The following is a 12841-nucleotide window of genomic DNA, read 5'->3' as shown; positions in this document are numbered from 1 at the left end:
GGGGTAACTGGCCCCAAGAATGTTGTGGTAAGTGCAGACCTCCCTATTGAATGCTTGTTGGGCAATGATTTAGAAACTTCAGCTTGGGCTGAAGTGGAACTCAGGACTCATGCAGAAATGTTGGGAATCCCTGCAGATGTTTTTTCTATGGCCAGGTCACAGGCAAAAATGTCTAACACTAAACAGGCCCTGGATCCTGGAAAAATGGACCAGGCGCCTTCCAAGGAAAGGAGCAGTAGGGGTAAGGCAGTGTCTTCCCCCCTGACTCAGAATGCAGATCAGTCTCTTGAGGGAGTTTGAGTTTAAAAATTCTTATATAGCGCTCTTACACCAGCGGTTTCATGGCGCTGTAAACTGGCAGATCTCCTCTAGACAAGGAAGGGAGGTCGGGTAACAGAGGATTAAATGAAGATTTTGCTAAAGAAGTAGGCTTTAAGTTTCTTTCGAAACTGGGAGTATAGGGTTAGGGATCTGAGATCCAGGGGCAATGAGTTCCAAAGGATTGGGGCAAGAGTCGCAAATTTTGAGCCCCCCCACTTTTTCCGGCGAAACCGGGGAACTGTCAGTAGGGATTGGGAAGAAGATCGGAGCTCCCTAGTTGGCAAGTAGGGGATAATCTCCGAGGAAATGAATGCAGGGGCCGTACCCAATCGAGCCTGGTAAGTGATAGATGCAAGCTTGAATTGGATGCGTTCCCGAACTGGAAGCCAATGTAAAAGTTTCAGCAGGGGGGTGACATGTGAGGATTTAGGAAGGTTAAAGACCAGCCGAGCCGCCTGGTTTTGGATCATCTGCAACCGCCTGAGACTATATGCAGGTATACCTGCATAAAGGGCGTTGCCATAATCCAGGCGGGAGATGACCATCGCAAGGACGATCAACTTCAAGGCCTCAAAGGTGAAAAATCGAGAGACCCTGCGGATGGTACGAAGAGACAGAAAAGAGGAAGAAACCACAGAACTAACCTGGGAGTGGAGGGTAAGGTGAGAGTTGAGTTTAATACCAAGGGTTTTGACCGAAGTAGAGGGGACCGGAGAGGGACCAAGGGAAGGGGGCCAGAAAAGTGAAGACCAGGGACTGGAACAACCACCCGTCAACACCAGCTCGGTCTTATCAGGGTTGAGTTTCAGGTGGTTGAAATCCATCCAGTCCCTGATGAAAATCATAGTAGACTGGAAATTAGAGATAGAATCAGAAGAAGAGGACAGATTGAAGACAAGTTGGAGGTCATCCGCATAGTTATATACGGAGACCTCCATTTGTTGTAAGGAAAGAATGAGGGGAGAAATGTAAAGATTAAACAGAAGAGGTGAAAGGGAGGAGCCTTGGGGGACCCCGCACAGAACTTTCCGAAAGTCCGCAGTAAAGTCACCCAGGCGAACTGCCTGGGTGCGGTCCCTCAGGAAGGAGGACAACCAAATCAGGGCCGTACCCCCGATCCCCGCCGCCGCGACACGGGAGAGTAAGATGGTATGGTCCACCGTGTCGAAGGCGGCAGAGAGATCAAGGAGGACCAATGCCTGGAATTGATTGGTGTCCCTCCCCTCCCTGAGGTTGTCAAGGACCGAAAGAACTACGGACTCCGTAGAGTGTGCGGGGCGAAAACCAGCCTGGCGGGCAGCCAATACCCCATTTTCTTCCACAAAGGTGCTCAGAGACCTGGTGACATGGCGCTCGAGCACCTTAGCCAAAAATGGTAGGAGAGAAATGGGGCGAAAGTTGGCTGGGATCGAGGGGTCTGCGCCAGGTTTTTTTAGGATGGGTAAGATGATAGCCGATTTCAAGGGGTTGGGAACAACCCCCTGAGAAAGTGAACTGTTCAGTAAGTGAAGGGGAGGATCGGGGCAAGAGATGTAAATGTGACGTAGTATATGAGCGGGACAGGTGTCGAGGGGAGAGCCAGATTTTACAAGGGGAATTAAGGATGTGAAGGATTCCTTAGTCAGAAGAGGGAGAGAGTTTAGTTGTCCTTGGGAAGGAGGACACTGGGGATCAACAAAAGACGGGGAAGGTGCAGGGATATTAGCTTTAATGGCAGCAATTTTGTCAATGAAAAAGCTATTTAGAGAGTGACAGAGGGCAAGGGAAGGAGAGGGCTTAAGCGTGGTACGATCTGAAAAGGCTAGGTTCTGAACAATCGAGAAAATTTCCCTAGATTGGTTCTCGGCTGTGAGGATCTTGGAGGAGAAATAGGCCGTTTTAGCGGCCAAGATGGCATTCTTATATTGAGCTAAAAGGGTGGTAAAATCGGCTCTTAAGATGGGACAATAGTTTCTCCTCCAAGCCCTCTCAGCACGGCGTACCGATAACTTGATAGTTTTCAAGTCATCGGTAAACCATAGGTTGGCGTCTTTCTCTCGCTTGGACGTCAGACGTTTCAAGGGGGCAATGGACTCGCTGGCTGAGGAGAGCCATTGTTCAATGCTATTAACCTGAGCCGACGTGGAAAGCCCGTGTAAGACGGGATAGGACGCACTTAAAAGAGCTGATAAGTTAGCCGGGTCAACTCTACTCCACGAGCGGACCCAGACATTATTAGGAAGGGGGGCCCTGACTGGAGAACTGATAGGAAGAACAAAAGAAATCAGGTGATGATCAGACCAAGTGCAAGGAGAAATGAGAAGGGAGTCGACAGGGCAGTTCAAGGACCAAATCTGGTCCAAGATATGCCCCTTGACGTGAGTTGGGGAAGATACGTGAGAAACAAAATTAAGGGATGACAGTGTGTCTGAGAACTCTCTAGAAGAAGAACACTCTGCTGGGTCGGAGGGCCAAAAATTAAAATCACCCAGTAATAACACTGAAGAGTTATTAACAGAGAGGGTGGCTAACACCTCCTGGAAATCCGAGAGAAATCGTAGGGGCGTCTGGGGAGGACGATAAATGAGAATACAGGTGAGGGGGGGGATGTAGACGTGGTTCGAATAGCAAGATACTCTGTGGTGGCAATATCGGGGAGAGAAAGTAGTTGAAATGGAAGATCGGAGCGGGCGATGACCGCAACGCCACCCCCCGTTCTGCCGGAAGAACGATCGGCACGAAGTGCATAGTAGGGGGCGGGCAATGTAGCTAGCACGGTGGGTAGGGAGTCATCACAGAACCATGTCTCGGTTAAAAGGAGAAGATCTGGTGCATGGTGATCTAGCAGCACTGAAAGTTCGTGTGAATGAGCCACCGCCGATCTGGTATTCAAATAATACGCCGTAAGGGTCTTAACTGGGGCAGTATTGACGGCTTCTGTGGAAAGGGGGACCGGGATAGGAGAAGTGAATGAACAGGAACAGTGAGAAGGAGGGGATAAATCTAGCTGGGATATCCGTGAGTGTGTGGAGGCAGATAGAACCCACGGACCCTGTAGCCTGTGAAGCTGGAAAGGAGTGTAAGAAATGATTTGGGCAGGGTATTGTGCCCCTAGCCCCGGTCGGCCGCGGACGGGCGCAGACGGGCTTAACTTAGGCGCAACTTCGTCGCGCCCGCTGCGCCCGCCCGCTGCGCCCGCCCGCTGCGCCGTCGGTGAGGGGAAGTGATGATATAGGGACACATGTGGGGGGAGTTTTGAGTGGGGCGTGGCAGGGGGTGGAGGAGCCAGAGTAGTGCACGCCCAGCCCAGACCCGCCCAAGGTGTACTGGCCGGCCGGCCGGTGTACTGGCCGGCCGTCCCACTCCCCACGCGAGGCAAGGAGGGGGCGATCAGCGGAGGCGGTCTGGCTGTCGTGGAAGCAGGCGAAGGGGCAGGCAGGAAGTTGCTGGCGCTGTTTCCTGAGCGCAGGGCGCACAGGTCAGTTAAAAAAATAAAAGAAACACCGTTGCTCCCGGCGAAGCCTCGGGAGATCTGCAATCACTGCAGGTAGTCCACTGTCCGCCTTTTATGCCGATAGCCAGGGGGGGAGGAGCCAGAGTAGTGCACGCCCAGCCCAGACCCGCCCAAGGTGTACTGGCCGGCCGTCCCACTCCCCACGCGAGGCAAGGAGGGGGCGATCAGCGGAGGCGGTCTGGCTATCGTGGAAGCAGGCGAAGGGGCAGGCAGGAAGTTGCTGGCGCTGTTTCCTGAGCGCAGGGCGCACAGGTCAGTTAAAAAAATAAAAGAAACACCGTTGCTCCCGGCGAAGCCTCGGGAGATCTGCAATCACTGCAGGTAGTCCACTGTCCGCCTTTTATGCCGATAGCCAGGGGGGGAGGAGCCAGAGTAGTGCACGCCCAGCCCAGACCCGCCCAAGGTGTACTGGCCGGCCGTCCCACTCCCCACGCGAGGCAAGGAGGGGGCGATCAGCGGAGGCGGTCTGGGAGATGATCTCAGTCCTGAAGAAGGAACTGTCCTGAAGAAGGAACTGTCTCAGATGAGCTTGAACCTGATCAAGTCCTTGGGGACTGGGGGCCCTTCCAGGGCAGATCTGAGCCAGGATCAGCTGAGCTGCCCTTGTCTTGAACCCCTCAGACAGCAAGCTGTTGCTGAGGCTGCTGGGAGTGCTAGTGGGATGATGGACTATTTTACTCTGAGAGTAGAGACCCCAAGCCTGGTGCCACCAGAAGGTTGGTTGTACCTCTGATGTTTAGGGGCTTCCTATTGACACTACCACATGATATCCCTTTAGCAGGTCACCTAGGCCAAAACAAGACTTGGGACAGAATTGTCCCTCACTTTCATTGGCCTCACATGTCTGAAGACACCAAAGAGCTTTGTCGCTCCTGTGTCACCTGTCAAGCCAGTGGTAAGGCAGGTGGTACAACAAAGGTCCTCCTGATACCACCGCCTGTGTTGGGGGTTCCCTTTGAGAGGGTTGGGATTGATATAGTTGGTCTCATGGATCCTCAAACTACATCTGGGCACAGATTTATACTGGTGGTGGTGGACCATGCCACTAGGTATCCAGAAGCAATTCCCCTTAGGACCACCACAACTCCTGTGGTCGCAAGGGCCTTCCTGGGAATCTTTTCCAGAGTGGGCTTACCTAAGGAGGTAGTATCAGACAGAGATGCAAACTTCATGTCTAGTTACTTGACTGCTATGTGGAAGGAGTGTGGAGTAAATTACAAATGTACTACCCCTTATCACCCACAATGCAATGGGTTAGTTGAAAGGTTCAACAAAACCCTCAAGGCCACGATTAAAGGTCTCCCAGAAAAGCTTAGGCGCATATGGGACATACGTTTGCGCTACCTTCTCTTTGCCTACAGAGAGGTTCCTCAGAAGGGGGTTGGTTACAGCCCATTTGAACTTCTGTTTGGACATCCAGTTAGGGGCCCATTGTGTTTAGTGAAGAAGGGATGGGAGTTACTTCTCAAACCCCCTAAACAGGATATTGTGGACTATGTACTTGGTCTCTGCTCCAGGATGGCTGAGTACATGAAGAAGGCAACTAAAAACCTTGAGGCTAGCCGGGAATTGCAAAAGGCCTGGCATGACCAAAAGGCTTTGCTGACTGTTTATAAGCCAGGGCAGAAAGTATGGGTGTTGGAGCCTGTGGCCCCAGCAGCCCTCCAAGATAAGTGGAGTGGCCTGCATACCACAATTGAGCAAAAGGGAGAGGTTACCTACCTGTTGGACCTTGGAACTCCCAGGAGCCCCCATAGGGTGCTCCATGTAAAAAGGCTTAAACCATATGTTGACAGGGCTGACATGGGCTTGCTCATGGCTACTGATGAGGGACATGAGGAAGAGAGTGATCCACTCCCTGACCTGCTCTCACAGAACCCTGATGATGGTTCAGTTGATGGTGTAGCCGTGGCAGGCAGCGTCACTGTCCAGCAGCAAACTGATTGCAGAAAAGTTCTCAATCAGTTTAGACATATGTTTTCACTGACTCCAAGTCAGACTACCTGGTGCACTCATGAAGTGGACACTGGGGACAATCTGCCTGTTAACAATAAGATGTATAGGCAACCTGACCATGTCAGGGACTGTAAAAGGACTGAAGTCCAGAAGATGTTGGAAATGGGAGTTATTGAACCCTCAGATAGCCCCAGGGCTATTCCAGTAGTCTTAGTACCTAAACCTCACACCCAGAATGGTAAGAGAGAGATGAGGTTTTGTGTTGACTACAGGGGTCTCAATGTAGTCACTAGGACTGATGCCCATCCAATTCCTAGGGCAGATGAGATTATAGATACTTTGGCCTCAGCCAAGTTTCTGAGCACATTCGACCCGACAGCTGGCTACTGGCAGATCAGACTAGCTGATGATGCAAAGCCCAAGACAGCATTTTCTACCCCTAGTGGGCACTACCAATTTGTGGTGATGCCCTTTGGTTTAAAGAATGCCCCTGCCACTTTTCAAATGTTGGTGAATAAAGTCCTTTCAGGCCTGGAAGCCTATATTGCAGCTTATCTAGATTATATTGCTGTCTTTATCTCCACCTGGGAGGATCACCTGGTCCACCTGAGAAATGTTTTGGAGGCCCTGCAGAAAGCAGGCCTAACTATCAAGGCCTGCTTTGTGTAACTGTGTGTACGTCATCCTATGTCCCTGCAATATCCCCTATGTTGGGGAGACTGCTAGAGAATGCAGGATCCGCATAGGGGAACACAAGTCCAACATCAGGCGTGGTAATCTTTCAGCCCCTCTGGTGGCGCACTGGATGGAGGCGAGTCACTCTGAAAATGATTTGCAATGGACTATTCTGGAAAAAAATCCGCTTGCAAAGGGGGTTTGACAGTAACAATATACGAAAAAAGCAGGAGGTATTTTGGATTTTCTTGTTGGATTCTAAGACGAACGGTGTGAATGAATCTTTGCCATGGGAAAATGCCATCATCTAATGCGTCTGAACCTGTATTGTACAGTACCCTTTCCTCAGACCTTTTAGTCTGTTTAAGACTCTCTGTTCCTTTACCCATATTTGTTCATGTAGTGTTTTGGCAATGTGGGTTCTTTCTATCTTGTCCTACCATAATGTACCCAATGTCATAAACACATTTACATTCGTGTTCTCCCCGAATTTAATGGGTTACTATTCTTTTAAGGTTGCCGCAGTTCATTTCGTTGACCAATGTCTCTTCCTCTGAATTGACCGACGTTACGTCCACTGCACGCCTCCCGCGCGGCCGGCAGTATTTAAACAGCTGATTCTACTTGCCTGTTTAAACCTTTCTTTTGTTGGAGAAAACTGCCAGATGGAGATGCTGTTCTCTTGAATATCGCCATATTAGTCCGCCGGTGAGTCCTTTGAGTCCGTGTGACGCCCAAATACCCTTCTTACTGTTATGACCTTGCCTCTCAGTCCCCTTTTTCATTATCTCTTTATCTGATTTTTTAGGACCGTGTGGCCAATTTTTGCTGTTGCCGATTGTTAGACCTGGCACCTTGGCGTGAGTTTCCCTTCCACTTTTTGCTGGTGTGCCTCAAATGTTTTGCTGGTGTTGTCTGCTCAGGGCACTGCGCCACGGCTAATCCGTGCCACAGTGCAAGTGCTTCCTAGGTAAAGTGTACCTGTAATTGATATTCATGATTGGTTTATTGGATTTACTGTCAGTCCCCAGTAAAGTGCACCAGGAGTGCCAGGGCTTGTGAATGCCAATGCTGCTAGTGGGCCTGCAGCGCTGGTTGCGCCACCCACAGAAGCGGCCTTGTAAAATGTGTCTAGGGTCTGCCACTGCAGAACCTGCGTGCAGTCTGGTACTGTCATGCTGGCTGGGCAAGTGCACACACTTGCCAGCCTCCAAACCTTCCCTTTGCCTCATGTTAGTCACCCCTATGGTAGGCCCACGGGCAGGGTGCATTGTAGGTGTAAGGTAGGACAAGCCCTGAGTGTGTGGCATGTCCTAATAGTGAATTACAGCCATTTTCGTTTTTCACTATTGCAAGGCTACCTGTTCTCATTAGGCCAGATGAGCTGCTGGAATTATTGCACCCTATAATCCCAGCAGGCTCAGGGAACATGGTAGAGAAATATGTTTAGTATGCCTGAACTCAGAATAATAAAAATACTTCTTGTAGTCAAGTTTATTTTAATATCCTGGGTTTATAAATACTACTTTTAGAAAGTTAGTATTTACTTGCCTAACCATTTCAGCCCGCCTCTGCTGTGTGTGTATCTGACTGTCTGGGCTATGTGAGTGACAGGGCTGGGGGATGACAGGTGGTGAATGGCAGTAGGACACCTTGGTGGGAGGTGGGAGTGCCCCTTGGACTCTGAATAGGGCTGTGCTCCACCACCACAATGCTGGCTCCGCCCCCTGGGGAGCGACTGATGACTCAGCCTGCACCTGGCCCAGGAAGGGCGAAGCACTGTCAACAAAGTGCTCCTGACTGTACTTGTCCCCTGAATGCTGGCTCCACCTCCTGTGGAGCGGCTGATGTGCCTGCCCCTCACACTGAAAGCAGAAGTCAGAGTACCCCCAACAAAGTGCTCAGGACTGAGAGCAGTTTTGCAAAGGCCCCCCTGGCCTGGAAGAACAAAAGAAATGTGGTATAAAAGTAGGAGCCCTGCTCCTTGAGAATCAGAATCCTGTTTTACCACAAAGAACCTCTGCCCGACTAGAAGGAGAAGAAGACGCTGGAAGGACTGGCCTGCTGCTTGCCTTGCTGAGAACGGAGAGGAAAAGACTTGCTGAAAAGACTTTGCTGCTTTGTGCTTTAAACATTCTCCAAGGGCTTGATCTGAGCTTGCCCCCTGAACTGAACCCCAGGACCAGTGGGTTCTTTGTGCCTAGGCTCGTCCTGAAACTCGAGCCGTGTGTGCCTCCAGCTAGAGAAAGATTGCGCCCCTCATCGCCCCCTCCTAGGGCCGTGACACTCGGGAGCTTGCCTGCCTTTGTCCCCGTGAGAGCCTCGCTCCGACCGGAGTCGCTCTCTGCCCCCGGGCTAGGCTACCTGCTCCTCTGCCACCGTCTGTTACTGGAGCGCGCTGAAGCGCTATCGCCCCTCCCGCCGGAATTCCTCTCCGACGATCGTGATCCCCGCCGGGTCAACAGCTGCACGGACCGTGCCCTGTGACCCCGCTTCGCTATCCCGGACTTGGATCAGGCCGCGCCGCCCCCGTTGTGGAGACCCCCGCACCGCCGTGCTGAGGGTCGTGGGCCGCGCCTGCCTGAGTGCATGCACCCGCTGACGTAGGATCCAAAGGTGCTCCCCCTAATCATCAGAGTCGCACTGACCCGTGCCGACTCCCAAAGAAACTGCAACGTTCCTCAAAGTTCCAGTATCGGGCTCGGGGCCCGCAACTCCTTATTTCCCCGTCATCAGGAGCCGCGGTAGGGTCCAGGCCGATTTCTGACAGGAGAGAGAGGTAAGCGCGACGAAGCGCACCGAAGGGCTAGGACTGGCCTAAATCACCTGAAGGTAACTGGAACCCCAAGTAACATTTCTAAGAGACTAAAGAGTATCCATTTGAAACTACAACAAAGAACATTTGCCTGCTTTACAATCTGGTGGCATAGAGAAAACTTTATTGGTCTTGTGATAAGTCTGCTGATATATATATACCTATTTTTTCATAAAGAAGCGTATTTTTTCATATCCAAGCCTGGTGTCCATTTGTGGGGGGATTGATGTATTTACTGTGTGTATGGTTACAAATGCTTAACTAACTAACGCCTGGAGAATAGCCTTGGCTGCTCACGCCACGCACCTAGAGGGTGAGCAAGGGTCATTCCAAAGGGGTTATTCTGCGCCCTGACCTGGAGGAGAGGGTCCCTGCTTGACACAAGGGCATACTTGCGCCAACCAGAGACCCCCAAGTCTAACACCGATTTTGTTGGGCTTGTTTGGCCCTTTGAACTTGAGTTTTCATCAGTCGATATCAATCTCACGATCAGGTAGTCACCTTGTTTTTCTCGATTTTTGATAACCCTTTATGCAGGTTGGTTGTTAAGTGCTAAGTAATTATGATCCCTTGTGCTTCATTTTTACCATGCAGACCACCCGGTTATCCTCTCATGAAACTTATCTCTAAAGAAGCGCACGTTACACTGTGAATGGTGAACTCTCTTCCCAGGTAGACTTTACCTTTCATTTTTCAGAGACTGCCTTTGTGACTAGTGCCACCTGTGTTAATATTTCCTAGTACCAACAACGTTCGTAACTTAGTACGATACATTTCCTTGTCCCTATTTTAAGGCCTACGACTCCTCTGGTGGACGAGTGTTTCTCTATTAATTTGCTCGCTGCTAGTGACTGCAACATTCCTTTGGCACACCTCCTCGATATCCATTATTGAGGTGAGTAAGGCAACGAACAACGGTTATTTTTAGCATCTACTTATTAGGGACTCTTTGTTATTGTTGTATGCTCGACATGGGGTATGTCTCTTGTCTTCTTTTGCAGGCCCGTGCATCTTCTAAATCATCTCCACTCGATTCTCGGACGTCTTTAAATTTATATCTACGTCTGTCTGATAGGTAGATCATGTGCTGATTCCTCATTATCTCCAGTCCATTAGAAAAACTATTGTTCTACCTATAGTTATTACGGATGTCAGGTTTCCATGAGATATTTCTTGTTTATTCTTTTATCTTGTTCTTTCTCTTTTGTTTCATTTATGTATTTCATGTATCTTTAACATGTGTGCAGCCATTGTCGACAGTTTGTAAATATGTTTCTATTACACCACTCTTGTAGTGAGACCATCGCGCATATTAACCATGTGTAAATTTGTAGTTTCTGTAGGAAAAATGTGAAATAGTAATATTTTCCAAAAATGAATCAGATTGTTTTTAATGTTCTTCATTATTTAATAGGTCCCATGGACACTGGATATGAATAAGCCCTCAGGCCCTGAAGAAGGTGGTACCCCGTGAAAGGGGGTGTAACACCGAAACACGCGTCGGTGTCTTGACCTTATTTGTCCCTTAGTCCTATACTCCACTGATTAATTTATGTGTAGATGTACTAATGTTTATGTCATTTATACATCTGAACAAAAGTTCCTCTTCAACTTTTGGATTTTTTAAGCCACAAGCTTTGAACTGCATATCAGCAATTTGACTTTTTTATGAGAAAAACATTTCTCAGATGTGACATATGCTTAGGGGCTACGAATTATAACTTTTTATATTTTGGGGTGAATGTCTAGTGTGTGTTCACGGTTAGAATGGATCCATATGAGTCTGACAATGTATGAATGACTTGTGTGAAAGATTGTCCATGGGAATTATCGTGTTTTGGGTCTCAGTGAATTATGTAAATTTACTATTATGCAAATACATGATTTATGCATTCATTTTCTGTCTTGATTAATTTGAAAATAAAAATAAAATACTGACTTAACAGTCTGATTCATGTAAATATTTGAGCGCATGGTCTAGTAAGAGTGTTTTTTTTTTATAAATCGACTTAATTGCGTTTAGTTGAAACATATAGGTATAGCAGATTGTCACTTGTCTAACTATCAAGGCCACCAAGTGCCAGATAGGGCAGAGTCAGGTTGTATACCTGAGCCATCTTGTGGGTGGAGACCAGGTTCAACCATTGCAGAGCAAAATCCAGACCATCATGGACTGGGTTGCTCCAACCACCCAGACTCAGGTCAGAGCTTTCTTGGGTCTGACTGGGTACTATAGGAGGTTTGTCAAAGGTTATGGATCCATAGTGACCCCTTTGAATGACTTAACTTCCAAGAGAATGCCAAAGAAAGTTCAGTGGACAGTTAGCTGTCAAAAGGCATTTGATGACCTGAAGCAGACCATGTGCACTGCTCCCATTCTGCAAAGTCCTGACTTCTCCAAACAATTCATTGTCCAAACAGATGCATCTCAGTTGGGGGTAGAGGCTGTGTTATCACAATTAAATGATGAGGGTCAGGATCAGGCAGTAGCTTTTATTAGCTGAAGGCTGGCCCCCAGAGAGAACCGTTGGTCAGCTATTGAGAGGGAGGCCTTTGCTGTGGTTTGGGCTCTGAAGAAGCTGAGGCCATACTTGTTTGGCACTCACTTCATTGTTCAGACAGACCATAAGCCCCTCTTATGGCTAAAACAGATGAAGGGTGAAAACCCCAAACTTTTGAGGTGGTCCATTTCCCTACAGGGGATGGACTATACAGTGGAACATAGACCTGGGAGTAACCATGCAAATGCGGATGGACTCTCCAGATATTTCCACTTAGAACATGAAGACTCAACTGGTCAAGGTTAGTTTAATGCCCTTACGTTTGGGGCGGGGGTTGTGTAGGAGAGTAGGATCTGCTTCTTATAATTACCCCCTGTTAGACCTGGCGATTTCCGGTTGGCGGAGGCTTGCGCCAAAGCCAGGCAGGAACCACCAGTCTAGTCAGGGCAAGGAAGTTACACGCCAAAGATAACCCCTGCTCACCCCCTTGGTAGCTTGGCACGAGCAGTCAGGCTTATCTCTGAGGCGATGTGTAAAGCGTTTGCGCGCGCACCCAGCAACAACACCCAAGGCCCACCACAAAGGAAACTCCACACAAGGTATTCTATAAAAATAACCTCTGTATTATAATAAAACACATTAGATAAAAACACACACTTTACAATGTGCCAACAGGCACGGGCAGAATTTACAAGGGATTATGTACAAGACAGGGCCACCTGGACCACTGTCAGGAATTAGCACTTTTTAGATATTTAGCACACAAAATATATAAAATCACTGTAGCACAAAAATAATCTGTATAGCACACAACCAGTTACTCACTGGTATCGGGGAAGTACCACCTGCGTAACCCTAACTACTTTAGGACTGTCACGCAGGGAACTAGAACCTCACTAGCACCACCTGTACTAGGAGAAAGCAACAACCACCTACGTATCACAATACCTGTAGGGGTAATAGAACGTTACACATGATGCATCACATTCAGAGGTGTATGGAGGGAAAAACACATGATGCCTAAAAACATTCAGAGGTGTAAAAGCAATGGCACATGATGCATCAACACACATTCAGAGG

Source organism: Triturus cristatus, chromosome 1_2 (genome assembly GCF_964204655.1).
Source record: "Triturus cristatus chromosome 1_2, aTriCri1.1, whole genome shotgun sequence".
In the NCBI taxonomy this organism is placed as follows: domain Eukaryota; kingdom Metazoa; phylum Chordata; class Amphibia; order Caudata; family Salamandridae; genus Triturus; species Triturus cristatus.
Note: the sequence above shows the minus strand (reverse complement) of the source record.